The sequence below is a fragment of the Bidens hawaiensis genome, unplaced genomic scaffold (genome assembly GCF_021521415.1).
Source record: "Bidens hawaiensis isolate Kalapana, Puna unplaced genomic scaffold, B.hawaiensis_p1.1 tig00001032_1, whole genome shotgun sequence".
Classification (NCBI taxonomy): domain Eukaryota; kingdom Viridiplantae; phylum Streptophyta; class Magnoliopsida; order Asterales; family Asteraceae; genus Bidens; species Bidens hawaiensis.
In genome coordinates this window covers 2355424-2373227 of record NW_027491060.1, presented here as the reverse complement: position 1 = coordinate 2373227, position 17804 = coordinate 2355424, and positions in this window count along the sequence as shown.

Here is a 17804-nt window from a genome sequence, read left to right as displayed (position 1 = left end):
CGTTGTAAAATCATTTTTATGGCGAACATAATTTAAGGCAATAGAGGAGGAAGGGCAAGCTTCTTGCTTGATTGATTTTATACCATTGTCATTAGATTGCACAAACTATATTTTTTATTTGAAAAAAAAACCCATAAAGTTGAATTGAAGTGAGACAGTTTGCATATGTTCGATTGAATATTGAAAATGCATGACCCGAGTTTTCCTTAACGTTCTTGGCCCTTATTAAATCCTACGTATCACACAATTCCCATAAAAATATAGAGTCTCAAATGAAGTAAATATCAAATGAAGTAAATATCCATAGCATTGTCTTTGTGGTTTGTTATATGTTTGCTATAAATTCACTTATAGCAAGATGTCGCAAAAAATGCATCCTACCACGTGTAAAGGACGAGATGCCTTATGGTCTCCGCCCGCGTCAACCAAATCAACAATAGGGTGCAATGACTGAAATCGGTAACATCTATATTTTGATTTAGTTCATTCATTGTTGAATCTATCGATAGCGATTACTTGTTTTGAAATGGATCAATTTTTTGTTGAGTTTAGTTAAAGCTTTTACCATTTTTAATAATCAATCTCTTAGGAGTGGTTATGAAGATGATTGTGAAAAAGATATCTCTAGTTGCCTAATTTTGCGTTTAGTGTAAGCGAGTTCGGGTCAAAAGGCGAGCACGTTCCGCTAAACGGGTCGTGTTCGTGTCAAATCTGGCGAGTTCGCGAGGTGGCGTGTTTAACTTATTTATTAATTCTTTAGTTTTTTTTTTAAATGTGTTTATGTAATAACTAAGATCTATTTGGGTTTTTATATGCAAAAAAAAAACTTAATCTTTAAAAATAAATTACCATATTTAAACTTAATTGCTTTCAAAAATATATATAATATGTAAGTTTTGAATTTTACATTATAAATATAAAAAAAGAAAAAAAGAAAGTCAAATAATTTTTTCTACTCCATTTGATTACTTTTGTTTTAACTTTTGGATTATGTGATTCATATTTTGTTTTTTTAATGTTACAGACGATGAAGACGGAACATTGCTAATCGAGACACCACATTGGTCTTGAGAATAGTAATTTCTTGGAAATTTCTGCTAGAAGAAGCCGAACAAAGTGAGTTCGCATTGGTACAGTATTTGCAAACTCGCAAGGGCCAACATTGGAATCACAAACAACATGTAACAACAACCCCTCATCCAGTGAGGAAATATTAAATTTAGAGGAAAATCAACCCATAGTAGCTCATGACCAAGTGAGCTTATAATTCTCCAAGGAGGAAGAAAGATGCATAATTTATAATCGGGTGCTTAAAGAGGCGCAAGATAATATTGATGAACTCACAGATGAAATTAAGCTTTTAAGTCGTAAATTAAAGAAGACGAGGAGAAAAAGGCAGAAGCCGAGGCTAATGTTGCTGCTTCACGAGCTGAAAAATTTCTTGTGAGAAGACATATGACAAGGCTAAACAAAAGCTTGAGGAACTAGCCCCGAAAATGAGCGAGGCTCAGACATTGACGAATTTGATCTCCACCAAAAACGTATCCTACCAAGCACAGACACACACTGAGGTTTATCAAGCTTATGATCTCCGCAAAAACGTATCCTACCAAGTACAAGTAGAGGGCGGGATGCCTTATGGTTACCTGTGTGCTTTAGCATGTGTCTTGTAATGTGCAATAGGAATAATATCCAATATGTAAATAAAAAATTCCACATTTCTACATATCTCGTATTTATTGTTGAGATGTTAATAGGATGTGAGAATGAGAAGAGGAACTAGATTTCTATCATAACCTATTGTCTTATGATAGTTATTTCAATACTACGGTTTCATTAAAGAGAAAATAATTATATCACTTATAGAAATTTCAACTTTATAAATACTGTAAATAGAACAATCTAATTAATTGTTTCAAACATAGTGTTAACCAAACTTCTTATTACGAGTCATATCCCTAAGTAACATTACAATTACAACTAGTAATATAAGGATTTGAAAGTTGTTTAGAATTGATTCATTAGAATCAAGTGGTTGTAGATGAGTGGACTATGGAGGAGGCGCTTGGAGATTGGTTGCCTTCTTGCGGCGCTCTGGTCGGGGGTGGGGGTAGTGCATTTGGTTGATTGCTCGAGTGTTCCTCATCGTGACACTAATGATCAATGGTAATTGATGAATTATCAAATTGACGCTAATTTCATTATATAGCTGTTTAAATTTGAAAAATGGGTTGACATTAGCCGAATTTAATTGTTAAAAACGGGCACGGATTACTCCAAATAGTTGTTTAAGATAGGATGGTATTGTTCAATTTAATTGCCTGAAGTACACGATTTATTTCAAAGGAATGTATGACAACCAACTTTAATATTAGGTTTACCATTGTCTATTCACATACCATGTTATATTAATATAATATGATTTATTATATCAAAGTAGTATTTGTATCATATGATACAATATAATAACATATCATATTCTACATGTATTAATATACGTATTATATCATATCATATCATATCGTGTATCATTTTACATCATATTAAGTGTTCTCGTCTTCACAACTACCCTCTTTGTTCTTGATAAATGCTAGTCTTTTCAAAAGATTTTCGTTTTACTATTACTGTATTAAGTATAAATTTGCATTTTTTGTGTTTTAATTTTATGATATTTTCACTTCCTTTTAACTAAACTTTATACATTGACTTGTAAAATCCAATGTTTTCCTATGATATAAGTTTTTTTCTATGGTAGAGGAGGAAGGGCAAGCTTCTTGCTTGATTGATTTTATACCATTGTCATTAGAATGCACAAACTATATTTTTTAATTGAAAAAAACCCATAAAGTTGAATTGAAGTGAGACAGTTTGCATATGTTCGATTGAATATTGAAAATGAATGACCCGAGTTTTTCTTAACGTTCTTGGCCTTCATTAAATCCTACGTATCACACAAATATTCCCATAAAAATATAGAGTCTCAAATGAAGTAAATATCCATGCATCGTTCTTGGTACATCAAATACGGAAATGAACAAACATCATTGCATCATGATATTTTCTAACATAGCACATTTATATTGAACTTAAGTTAAAACCATCAAAACTATTTTGACTTAATTTAGTTATGAACATTTGAGATTTAACAAATGAATCAAGATTGTGGGGTGGTACATTGACTTGGTGCATAAAAAAAAACAACTTTGTTTTGAAACCCTCATAAAATTAAGTTTTACATGTGCTTAGATAATATTGTTGTCCTTTTTGTACAAAAAATACATACACAAACAAACGGCACTGCATGGTGATAACTTTTAGATAAACATGAGTTTATAGAAAAGTTAAGTTAAACTGTCAATTATTTTACCTTAATTTAATTATGTAAAGTTTTAGATCTAACAAACTGATCAAGAGGTTGTTACATTCAAAAGACAACTATTGTTATATCGTTACAAGGATATGGTAGGGAATCAATAGCTGGTGTAAGATCGAACAAATTGTTGCCTTTTGGAAGGAAAAAACATTGAAAGAGCAACTACAGGGGTTTGGATTTAGCTTATTCAAAAAAAAAAAAATCATAAATCATAGTTAATACACAATGAATGATAAGTAACTTTATTGACTTAGTAAAACAATCATATCTAATTTCATATATTTTCACTATTATATATATGTCATTAAAAAAGTGTGAAAATATTGATAGATGATATCTTTGCATTTAATTATAATTATTATATCATTGCATTTAATTATCATTATCATTTGCATTATAAATACCATTGCTTGTTTTATGAGAATTTACAAATCATTCTTTAACCCTAGCCTGTTTCTATACTTACGATTGAAGCTGGCCAATAACAAAATCATCTTTTTATAATTATTATTGATCCTTGCGTTCTTCTTCTTTTCTTTCTTTCCTAACCAATATCAAAATCGTCGTCCTTTTCATATTTCGATCCATTGTACATGTTCTTATCATGGTTACAAATATCAAATATGTACTCTATTGAAGAAAGGTTTTCAGATATACGTGTTTTCAGTTCACTTTTTATGTTTGATTTTATTAGTTTTCTTGGTTTATCTGGACCGGATCATAACATGTCGATTGTTCATAGCATTGTCTTTGTGGTTTGTTATATGTTTGCTATAAATTCTGTTAATCCAATCTTTGCAAACACACACACACACACACCGAGGTTATCAAGATGTCGTATGATCTCCGCAAAAGATGCATCCTACCAAGTAAAGGACGAGATGCCTTATGGTCTCTGCCCACGTCAACCAAATCAACGATATGGTGCAATGACTGAAATCGAGAACATCTATATTTTGATTTAGTTCATTCATTGTTGAATCTATCGATAACGATTACTTGTTTTGAAATGGATCGATTTTTTGTTGAGTTTAGTTAAAGCTTTTACCATTTTTAATAATCAATCTCTTAGGAGTGGTTAAGAAGATGATTATGAAAAAGATATCTCTAGTTATTAGTCACCAGTGTGACAAAGAAGCTCTAGACAAACAGAACTGCATTCTGATTTTGAGATAAAAGCTGCCCATGACCAAGTAGCCTTATAATTCTCCAAGGAGGAAGAAAGATGAATCGTTTATAACCGGGCACAAGATGATATTGATGAACTCATAGATGAAATTAAGCTTTAAAGTCGTAAATTAAAGATGGCGGAGGGGAAAAAGGCAGAAGCCGAGGCCAAGGTTGCTGCTTCACGAGCTGGACAAATTTCTTGTGAGGATGTATATGACAAGGCTAAACAAAAGCTTGAGGAACTAGCCCCGAAAATGGGCGAGGCTCAGACATTGACGAGTTTGATCTCCGCCAAAAAACGTATCCTACCAAGCACAGACATACAAGGAGGTTTATCAAGATGTCTTATGATCTCCGCAAAATTTATCCTACCATGTACAAAGTAGAGGGCGAGATGCCTTATGGTTACATGTGTGCTTTAGCATGTGTCTTGTAATGGGTAATATGAATGATATCCTCTATGTAAATTAAAGATTCCACTTTCCACATATCTTGTATTTATTGTTAAGATCTTAATACGATGTGAGAATGAGAAGATGAACTTGATTTCTATGATTAAACTATTGTTTTATAATAGTTGTTTAAATTCTACAATTTCATTAAAGAGAAAAGAATTATATCACTTACAGAAATTTCAACTTCATAAATACTGTAAATAGAACAATCTAATTACTTGTTTCAAACACGGTGATGACCAAACTTCTTATTGCGAGTCGTATCCCTAAGTAACATTACATTACAATTACTTGTTTCAAACACAGTGTTTAAATTCTAAAGTTTCATTAAAGAGAAAAGAATTATATCAGTTACAGAAATTTCAACTTCATAAATACTGTAAATAAATTCTACAGTTTCTTTAGAACTGATTCATAAGAATCAAATGGTCGTTGGACTTAATGAGTGGACTATCAACTCAATTCTACTACTAGTATTTATTGCATTCTTATCAACTTTTTACTAGTTTTTCTCTCTATTTTTTACCAGTTTAAGACCATAGAAATTCTTTGGGTTGGGATTATAAGACCCCAAATGGTGAATTGGTTGTAGACCAATCAGTATTGATATTATGGATAAGTTTTGATTCAACACGATCGCTTAATTCTCCCATACCATTGTCTGAAGTGAGATTGATTTGCATAAACCATAAAGTTTATTCAACTAATTAGTGATTTGGTTCAACTTTTAATTATCTTATCGCATAACATTTTCATTTAATATGATATTATATCATGTTACATATTATATTACATATCATATCATATTATGTATTCCATTATATCATATAACCATATATCAGTAATCATATTATATCAGATTATATCACATTGTATCATATCATATCATATCACATCTGTAACATCTTACTTTTGGTTATAATAATAAAATAAATTTCGTTTATTTTATATTGTGTCGTTTATCGGTTTAGATAATAAAATGTACACGGTTGTGCTTGGACTTTAGAAGATGGAATATAAGATGGAATGGGCGTTAAGTCCATGAGCTTAAGGGAGTATAAATACCCCTCAAACCCTAAACTTTCCCATTTTCATCCATCTCTACACCTTAGCCTACACCTTCTAAAACACACATATCATCCTATAACCCGAACCAAGATCCAAAGACGAGAACCCGAGCTTGTTGGTGCTAAATCGTCGTGAAGAACCAAAACAACATCAAGGACCAGCTCGTGTTCGTAGTTCGACTCGTTTAAGGTACGTTTATATTTAGAAATCGTTCATATAGGTTCGGTTTGATTAGGGAAATCATAGATCTGTTTTAGTATGTTGAAAACGAATCTAACCAAACAAATATTACTGAAATGGATTAGCATTTGATAGGTTAATCGATAACCTAAAAGAACCCGTAACCTATATGTCTAAATCGCACCCCTGAAACATTGATGTTTGGCCGATTTAATGGTTAGGGTTTGTAAGCGAGATGAATACGAATCCGTTGATACCAATTTCATGTTGTTTCGTTGAGATTCGAAGGTTTAATCGTAGATCTGATGACGTTTGACTGTTCTTGTTCTTATCAATGTTGACTTTGACCCTAGAGTCAAAGATCTGGATAAGAACTGTTGATAGTTCGTTATGGTGAATCAATTCGTTACGCGTGCATAACGAATGGGTCTCATTCGTGTGAAGTGATAACGAATGGACCTTTAAGTCATTAGATGTCAATTCGTTATATTAAGATGGCGAATCAGGTCACGTAGAAGACAACGAACTAGATTAGCGAATCAGCTAGCGAATCAGACCAGGAAAGGTAACGAACTAACCTAACGAATCAGATGGTGATACGATGACGAACAAAGATAACGAACCAGGGTGAAAATTAACGAATTAGCTAACGAATTAGGCTTAATTCGTTATAGAAAATGAGTTAGCGAATTAGAAAATGATTTAAAATTCTAATGGAAAATTTGTTAAGAGAGTTAATGGAAATAAACTCGACCCCAGCCAGGGGCTCTGCCCCTTGGACCCTGCTAGGGGCTGCCGCCCCTAGACCCCGCTGCCAGGGGCGCTGCCCCCGGACCCCCGTTCGTTGTGGGTTATATAAAGATAGAAATACGATATGAGTAGTAATAGTTAATTAATACATGTAAATATTATACAGTTAGTCGTGCACAGCTCAAGAAGGGAATAACTATTAACGGTGAACGTAACCGCATTCAGGTGAGTTTCTAGCCCCATTTTCTTGTTATGTTTTCGGGGCTGTGTGCATACTCGATGTGATAGTTAATACACTTACCTTAAACGGTAAGTGTATGCCATGTATTATTTATATGTTATGTATGTATATCTTAAATGTAAATTGAAAGCTTTTCGGTACGTGAACGATCTTCGGATATTGCACATGTTGACAAGGGAGGTATGTTTATGATAGGTAAATGTGTATGATAGATATATGTACAACACATGAATACGTACGAATGATTAAAGAAAGTATGTATGTTATGGGCATGTATAGACAGTATGTACGAAGATGAAGAAGGAGGGATCAGACCCTAATAATATATGAGATAGAGAAGAAAGGGATCAGACCCTAATAATATCTGAGATAGAGAAGTAAAAAGGGATCAGACCCTAATAATATCTGAGATAGATAAAGGAAAGATGGATCAGACCCTAATAATATCTGAGATAGACAAGAAAGGGATCAGACCCTAATAATATCTGAGATAGAAAAGGAAGGGATCGGACCCTAATATTATCCGAGATAGATAAAGGAAAGAGGGATCAGAACCTAATAATATCTGAGATAGAAAAGGAAGGGATCGGACCCTGATATTATCCGAGATAGAAAAAGGATAGTAATTTATATAGTATGAAAGAAATAAAGTATGAACGTATGTAATGAGAGTAAATTAGTAAAGTGATGATTATGTGTCTTCGGATGCATAATCGAAAGTAAGTGTATGTATGGTATAATGTGTGATTAACTAGAACTCACTCAGCGTAGCTGACTTTTAGTATGCACGCAGGTTAACAGATTGAGACAGCTGGTTTGAGATGGACACATGGCAGGTTGAAGAGGCTGGCATCTGGAGGTTGTCATGATGTTTTGAATGTTATAATTTATGTTATGTTTTAAAGGACAAATTATGGATAATTGTAATGCATGGTTGACGTTTTATATTATTCTGCGAAAGTTTTAATTAACTCTGATATTTAGAACTGTGTTTATGAGTAAATCCAACGTCCAAATGTGAGGCACCGGTAACGGGGCCTTACAAGTTGGTATCAGAGCAAAGTTCGAGAGATTTAAGCATCCTACATGCTTAGACTCAAACAGAGAATGGGATTTAAGTAAGAAAAGAAAGAAGATGACAGTTCAAGATAGCCATGTGTCACTCAAGCAAGCTCAGCAAAGGTAAAGTGTATGGTTAAATATGTATGTTAACGTTAGCTTAATTGCTAAATAAAGGATACGTGAATGTTAGGGATAGGATTAATGGATTGCTTGATTCATTAACTGTTTAAGGTAGAACCAGCACAAATAGACTCATAAGGGGAAGTGTATAGGACAAGGAAAGTAACGTGATCAACTAATCACAACTGGCCACTGTTATTACCTGTTAGCCTTACTATCCTTGTACTAAATAGTTCATTGAGTGATGACGTTTGTGTTTTCCTTTCCAGAATACGATGGCTGGATCTAGGGCAGTTGTTGGAGCAGGAGGCCGCACCGGACGTCGTGGCAGGCCTCGTCGCTTCCAACGACCTTCGGTAGAAACAGCTTCCAACACCGAAGAAGAAGGAAGTGCAGCTGGAGGAAACCTTAACAACAATGAAGGGATTCAGCTAGATCCCTTAATCCAAGCAGCTATTGTCCAAGGAGTAGCCACGGCTGTGAAAAACATGAATCCGGAGGGGTCTGCTGGAGGCCGTGAAAGAACAGCTGATGGAGCGTGTGACACTCGTCAATTTCAGGTTAACTCCGTTAACTCAAACTCCGTCAATTCAAACTTAAGATCACTGGATCTATAACGCACATCTCATTACATTTAAACTAAAGCTTTAAATGACGCTTGACAATTACTACATGTGTAGTCTTTCGGGATTTCACCGAAACGCAAATGAGTTGACGCAAACCATTGGTGAATAAATGAAAAACATCAAAACAATAATTATGTGATAATTATGTGTTAGACTTATGTGTTATGTGATAACATGGTATAAAACGCTAACTCAAGATGCAAACGAGTTAACTTAAGCTAGAAAAGTAATACTAAAGAGTTGAGGGACCTTGATGTAATATATTATTATATTATTATTAATAATATTAAACCCTAATCTCTTCCCTCTCTCTCTCTACCCGACGGCAGCCCCCCTCCCCTCCCCTCTCTTGCGATCGGCAGCCAACACACACACATATCACCTAGTTTTGATCTTGTTCTTCATAATCGGAGCATCATACACTCGTTTCTAAGCATCTCTCACGTTTCCCTTGGTTGTTTCTGCGTTTTTAAGGTATAAATATGAAACTCTAACTTTGCAAATTATGTATTAAGTGTTTATATGATTGATTGTTGCTAGAGGATGATTGATTATGTGTTAGCTATTGATGTTGATGATCATATGTGATTTTGAACGGTGAAAGATTATTGAATCATTGATTGTTTGTAAACCCTAGAGGGTTACTACTGATTTCTATGATTAATTATGTGTATTACATGTTTTGAGTTATGTCGTATGTTTAGGATGCATGTTAGATGATTGTTTATGTTTGCTGAGTTTTGACAGCAGTGATTGTTAAACTTGAACGATGTGTAACTTATTGAATATAAAAGCAAACTGAGCTAATTATGAGTCTACAAGGTAGTACTCTGAGTCTAGTTTTCAGAAAGTCCAACCACGCCTAATTTGGAGGTGTTTTGGTTAGTCAAATGATTTAAATGTGATTAAAGGTCAAAACTGGTACTGGACAGATTGTAAGTTATATTTAGACAACTGTAACGAATTGTTAATGTGGAAATTGGTTGAGGTTGTTAACACTACAGGGTGCTATGTTGAGTCTAGTTTCTATAAAGTCCAAGTTTGTAATTTTTGGACGAGTAAAAGTTAATCTTTATGATTTTACAAAACTGAAGTGCAAATCTGAGTTGTGAGACCTGCTGTTAAGTTGTTTTGTAATTAGCATATCTCATGAAATACAAGACCAAATGGGTTGGTTCCACTTCTGGAAGTTAACTTGTTGAGTTAAGAACCTAACCCAATTGGTCTTGCATTAATTAGATTTTTCACTTAACGGGAATAACAAATAACATTCTGTTGCGCATGAATTTGACTGTTGTGAGTTGCTGTAATGTTTTGATCATTGTAAGAAATCTATGAAGAATAAAAATACAATAAAATATGTTTTGGAAACCTAACACATGTATGTTTCTGTGACGATTTTTGGTGAATTAATTGTGATACTATGATTTGTTGAATAGAGTAGTCTTTCAAGTAGAATTCTGTCGTGATGAAACTAACTGCTGAACTTTGTGAAAATACATGAAACGTGCTTATTGCTAGATAATTGTTATGTTTTGGACCAAATTGCCCTTGCGGGGGATAATTGCTAGTAATGTACACTATTAACACGTGACACGTAGATAGTTGTTCACAACATGTAACGTATCACAAATGTGCTTGTTAAGTCACACACGAGTCACAAACGAAACATGAAACGTATCTTGTGCATAGGAATTATGTGCCGGGTCTAGAGACTCGATAATAGTTCCGACTCTTAGAAAATCTCCTTGTTGTTATAGAACGCTAGTGAGAGTTTTCTGTGACGCGCATCACTTGGGTGACTTGTTTTTGGGAATTCTTCGTAAACAGTGAGTTTCACTTTCCCCTTTTAAACTCTTTAAACGCTTTTCACTTGGGGGAGATAACATACTCCGAAACGCTTTTAGATTTTGTTAGTAGATTATATATCACTTGTAAAGGCTAAGTGGCAAACGAAATAATTGAAGTCCTTCACACATCGAATCGTTTAGTATTGTAAAATAGCGAGTCATTGTTGAGTAGTACTACTGGGTTTGACAAACCCCACCCAACGCTAAGCTCGACTGGAGGTCGAGTGGGTGTAATCTTGGCTAAACACATTACCATGGTCGGGATAGACCTGGTGGCAAGGCACATGAAAACAGTCAGCTTCGGTGTCGAACACTTAGTAATACTTATTGTATATGCTAGCTACCTATCGATATATAATTGATTTAACACTATCTGGTAACGCAAAACGCTAAACGCTTTATTTTATATAAACTTGTGAACTCACCAACCTCGTGTTGACCCTTTTAGTATGTTATTCTCAGGTAGCCGAAGCGGGCGCGCGGTATAGGAACATGCATCATTGAACTCTATCGTTTTTGCAAACTTATTTTTAAACTGTTATTAATTGGGTTTTAAGTCGTCATGCGTGACGCAACACTTAGTTTATGCTTTTACGCTTCCGCATTTATTTACACTCAAATGTTTTTCGTGGTGTGAAAACTTTATTTATGGTTTGATTATAACTAATGATTCCGATCCTGTTAGTTCACACCCTCTGACGGCAAAACTCCGTTAGTGGATTTTGAGGGTGTGACAGAGCGGGAGGAGGTGATAGGAAAGATGAAGAAGAAGAAAGAGAGGCCTCGAGTGAGGTTAAGTCTGTGAAGGCCGATGGTAGGAAAAGGGGCCGAGGTGGGTGCAACTATAAGTCCTTCAAGGGCTGTGACCCGCCGAAACTGACTGGTTTGGGAGACGCAATCGCTACTCTTCACTGGATAACTGCCATGGATAAAATTATCCGAATCAGCGAGTGTCGTCCCGACCAAGCTGTCGGTTATGCCACCCAATCATTCGAGGATGAAGCTATGTATTGGTGGGAGAGTGTGGAGCAGAGGAAGACCCGGGATGAGATTAAGGCTCTGAAGTAGGAGGATCTGAAAGAGTTAGTGATAAAGAAGTTCTGTGTTGACGCCGAGGTTGAGAGAGCGGAGATGAAATTTCTGAACCAGAAAGCCGGAACGATGACACATCGTGAGTATACCACTGAGTTCAACCGAATGTCTAGGTTGGTACCCGATATGGTTAACACTGAGGCTAAAAGGATCAAGTGCTATGTTAGAGGATTGCCACAGAGAGTCCGCACGCTAGTCAGGACGAGTAAACCTGCTACCTTTGACTCTATTGTCGAGCTCGCAGAGATGGTTTATGCAGACCTGGCTGCGGATGGTGTTGTGGTGGAGGAAGAGAAGAAAGATAAGAAGTGGGTCAATCCTGTCAAACGACCCGGTACTTAGTTGTGGAACTCCAAGGATAAGAAGCAGAAGGTGTGGGAGAAAAGATCGTGCAAGACGTGTGGTAAAATGCACGGTGGTGAGTGCAAGTGGGGTAAAGGATCTGACGTTTATCATAAGTGTGGTAAGGCTCACGGAGGGGAATGCATGCTGGGATCGAATGCCTGTTATAAGTGTGGAAAGGTGGGGCATTATGCTCCCGATTGTACTGCAAAACCCGCATGTTACAAATGCGGTAAGCCGGGCCATTTTGCTAAGGAGTGTACTGATGGTGGAGCTGGAGGTAGTGGAAAGAATGATGCTGATCAGATTAGGCTGAGGACCATAGCTTACATGTTAACCCATGAACAAGCCAATCAGATTCCAGATGTTGTCACAGGTACGTTTCTAGTAAACGGTGTATCCGCTTCAGTATTATTTGATTCGGGTGCGAACAAAAGTTTCGTAGCCACACCATTTAGTAAATTAGCTGGAATAAAATGTTATAGAGTGTCTGAAACTTTTATAGTAGAAACCGCTAGTGATACCTCTGTTAAGATAATGAGGATGGTTAAGGACTGTAAGATAGAGTTAGAGGGACATGGGTTCCCTGTTACCTTGTAAGTTATGACCTTAGGAGGGTTCGATGTGGTTTTGGGAATGGATTGGTTGTCTGAGTATGAAGCTCAGATAGTGTGTAAGAGTAGGATAATAAGATTAAAGTCCTTGGATGGTAGTGCGGTGACGGTTTATGGTGATAAGGAGAGTTCTGGGCTTAATGTCATTTCGATGATAAAAGCCGAGGGTTTGTTAAGGCGAGGATGCGGTGCCTACCTGGCATATGTTGTTAACGCTACGGCCGAGACAAAAGAAATGAAAGATGTTCCTATCGTGCGCGACTACCCAGAAGTATTCCTAGAGGATCTTCCGGGGTTGCCACCGGAGCGAGGGATAGAATTCCAGATAGATTTAGTATCAGGAGCCCAACTCGTCGCGAAAGCGCCTTACCATCTAGCACCGTCTGAGATGAAAGAATTGATGTCCCAACTGCAAGAACTTCTCGACAAGGGTTTTATTAGACCAAGTGTTTCCCCGTGGGGCGCACCAGTGTTATTCGTGAAGAAGAAGGATGGGAGCATGAGAATGTGCATAGACTATCGCGAGTTGAATAAGCTTACGGTAAAGAATAGATATCCTTTGCCAAGGATTGATGATCTGTTCGACCAACTGCAAGGTTCAAGTTGGTTCTCACGAATAGATCTTAGATCAGGCTATCATCAATTGAAGGTGAAGGAGGCAGACATCCCTAAGACAGCGTTCCGAACGCGATATGGACACTACATATAAGTGATTTTTAAAAAGACGTGTTTTTGTCTTTTGTCTAACCATTGCTTATAGCTCTATATGTGGCATGTGTTTTTTTTAAACATTTTTTTTGTCGTTTTAAGTTTAATGTATATTTTAGTTATAATTTAATTTAATTTTATTTATTTTGATTATTGTTCTTTTATTATGTTGTTTTATTAAAAAAATTATTGAATTTCTTTATTAAGAATTACAACAATTATAACGAAGCAATGCAAATAAACGATATATGTCACACCCCGACTTATGGCCTAGGCGTGTAACCACAAGTTGGTACCTGCTTTGTAAATATATCAGAGTTTATGGGTTAATTTTAGCGGAAGACTTTAGGTTTGAATATAATATTAATTTATATTGAAAATTTACTTGGGAATTAAATACTCAAGTATTGGTTTACAAAATATATGTTTCATATATTACAAGGATTTAGTTTCTAAAAAGCGGAGCCATCTTGTAACGCGCTTCTATCTTCATATAGACTCAAATCCTTGCTATTGCTACTTATGCTTAATTACCTACAATGAGTTGGAAAAATACGTCAGCTATATGCTTTTGAACACGTATGACTCTATAAAACATTTTGAATGACAGTTACAATACAAACATAGTTTTCTTGACAATCTCAGCAGAAGTATGTCTACTTACGGTATATGTACCACTGCCCTACACACACAACGGTATTCTCCGAGCCACATAGCCCTGAACAGAGAACTAGTCATGATTGTTTAGCCCGGGGCTACCTAGCCTTTGACTGATTAGGCTTAACAGTTATGTTTGGATCCAGACACATGCGTATTTGGTCTGAGTTGATTTTATTTTCTACTTTGTATTATAACGTTTTAGAGATCATGTAATCCCATATAAGCATTGACTGACTCGTTAAGACAAACACCCGTTCATCTTATTGAGTATAAATATGTTTTGACTGATTGAAAAATGTTAACGTATTCACCTGTACCGTCAGTGTTGGAAACCTTGACTGATTGATTGTGAATGATATTTAACCTATACATAAATAGGTTTGTATGAATGTTTTGTATGGTGTTTCTTGATTAAGTTACGATTGCTAAACTTAACCTTGAAATCGTTTAACTTTGATTATGAATGAAAAACACTTAGTTTTATGTGACGTTTGATATAGCATGCTTTGGCTTAATAGGTTATAACACGTTGGTAAGTTTCTCCAGGTAAGTAAACGAGTCCCTCGGTTGATTGGGATTTATACGAATTACTTTCCTTAGGCAAGAAACTTACTACTAGTGATATCTCCCTTACAGTTTACTACATACTCGTCAAAATATATCTTTTGTTAACATTACTTTGCTATTAAGTAATGCTTATGAAAACTCGTTTATGAATGATTATAGAATGTTTATAAAATACTTTCATGGTTAAAGGCCATAGTCTCGATTCATTGTCTAAGCTATAATGTAAATAACTTAAACGTAACTCCTACCTTTGTACGGATACTTAGAATGATAATAAGAAAAAGGCAGGATCTTGATCTACTCGCTTATGTGATTGTTACTTGATTATGACTTCGCTTCTAGCACGAACTTCGAAAAAATAGCACGTCGGCTCGTCACGGCAATATGGCACGCCTTTCTATGTTAAGTGTGTGAAAAGTAAGGTGAATTTGGGATGAAATTGGGTTCAAACCCGTCACCCCTTTTATAGGCGAATTTAGGGTCCCATCACGATAAGCGATGGGTTTTCTCAACCCGATCGCGTATCGCGACGCCAGCAATTTGACGGTTCCTCATCAGATCGTGACACGTGGCCTGTCATATCGTGCCATGTGTTGACACGTGGTTGGACACGTGTCCCCGAGTGCTTATCCTCGTCATCGCGCTACGCGATGGTCCCATAGGGTGAGCCATCGCGTATCGCTACACCGCCCATTTCTGGGTTGGTGTGCACATCCATCGTTCTACGCGATGGGCTTTATGCCTACCCATCGCGTATCGCGATGGATGAATATTTCAATTTTGTCAAATTTAGTCCCTATACTTTATAAGTTAGTTTATTTAGCTAAAATTTTATAGGGTTACAGACGCGGTATTACAATACACACACATAACCATTACAACAAATTTGTACAAATAATAACAAAATGTAGAAATATATCTAAATGGCAGCGTCACTAGTGTGGTAACAAGCGATGCTTAAATCGTAGGATTATGTGACGATAAAAAACACAAAAAACCACCACCACGTTCTGAACATGAAGCGAGCACATCGATAATTAGGTGTGGTCGCGAGGCCAACGACGACGTTGTACAATAAAACACATAAAAACCACCACCATTACAACGAGTTTGTACAAATAATAACAAAATGTAGAAATATATATAAATGACAACGTCATCAGGGTATTGATAATTAAATCTTAGGATTTATGTGACAATAAAAAACACAAAAAATCACCATCACGTTCTGACCATTAAGTGAGCACACCGGGCGTCAGGCGTGGCCGCGAGGACGACGATAGACCGAGATTCAGATGTAGGTTTGATAGCACGACGACAACTATCACATTCGTGACACTGCCATTAAGATAGATTTTTATTATTATTTGTACAAACTCGTTGTAATGCTTGTGTGTATGTATATATCATCTATTTACATTGTTTCGTTATAATTTTTATAATTGTTGATAAAGAAAATAAAAAAAACTTATTTTTAATAAAACGACAAAATAAAAAAAATAATTAAAATAAATAAAATTAAATTAAAAGTAAAATAAAATTAACACAAAAAGACAAAAAAAACGTCTTTCTTAAAAAATACCCTTATATGCCACGGATACCACTATTCATGGCAAATAAGGGGGTGTGAGGTATGGTTAGCAAGACCCTTTTAATTTCCATCATGGTTGGCTGAGTTGGACATCCCTCTTAACAAATTTTGAATGTGCTTAATTAAAACACGCAAAAATAAGTCATGAATTATGGTTCTTGTTTTTGGTCATGCATATATGTACTAAATACACTTACCACTTGACTAAACTTTTACGAAAAGGCTAAATGTTATCACGGACAAATAATGTAGTGTTGTGAAGACAACAACTTAAAATGTCAATACTAAACTATGAGTTGTCCATCCTCCACTGTTGTTCTTGTCACTAGAACGGCTGACAAAGGCGACAAAAGGCAATCCTGCTTGAGAAAATTGCGAGTTGCCTTCACTTCAAGGCAGTTGGAATCACAGATACCAACATGGCTGCTGCATAATTATAAACAGTCAAACCAATGTTTTTTCAAATAGATGATGCTTTTAATTCTGTCCCAAGTTAATATTATTGATTTTGCATTAACAGTTTATTAATCAATTCGAAGAGCATCCTAAACTACTGATGTCATGGCTGCACCTCCGTTACTGGAGGGAAATGACGAGGTAGGATTAACGTTGTATGAGTTGAAGGAGACGTTTTATAAGTTTTTACAAGTTTACGGGTGGGTGAATAAGTTTGCGAATTTACAAGCTTACAATTTACATGTTTACGGGATTGTACGCTTACACATTTGCAGTTTACAAGACTACGTGTTCAAATACACACTTAAAATATATATAAGTTAAAGGTTTACAAGTTTATAAGATATTTAAAATGTTTTGAAGTTTTAATTGAAAATTGTTATGCATGTGACGCTTTATAAGTTTTCACAAGTTAATAGGTTTACGAGTGTATAACTTTGTGAGGTTACGAGTTACATGTTCCCGGCCAGTGGCAGATCTAGAATTTTTATTCAGTTGGTTCACTATTTTAAATGCTATCATGTTATACGCCCGACCATAAAAATTTTTGGGTCGGTTTGAAAGTTCAGGTTGGTTCGGGTAAGGTAAGGTTTATTACGTTACATAAATACAATCGATTATCCAAAAACAAAGATCGTCATAGAAACGAAAACATACATGATAAAGATACGATTGTCTTTTTAAACTTAAAAAAAACTACCTATAGTTGTTCTCTACGATTTCATCAAATATCTTCTCACACTTCTGACGCAAAACAATTACAAATCTCTTTTCGGATTGACGATGTCATAATTTGATTATTACTCGGAGCATTAATTAATATAACTTTACCAATTTATTCATTTATGACTCCAAATATGTTTAAAAGTTGTATGAAAT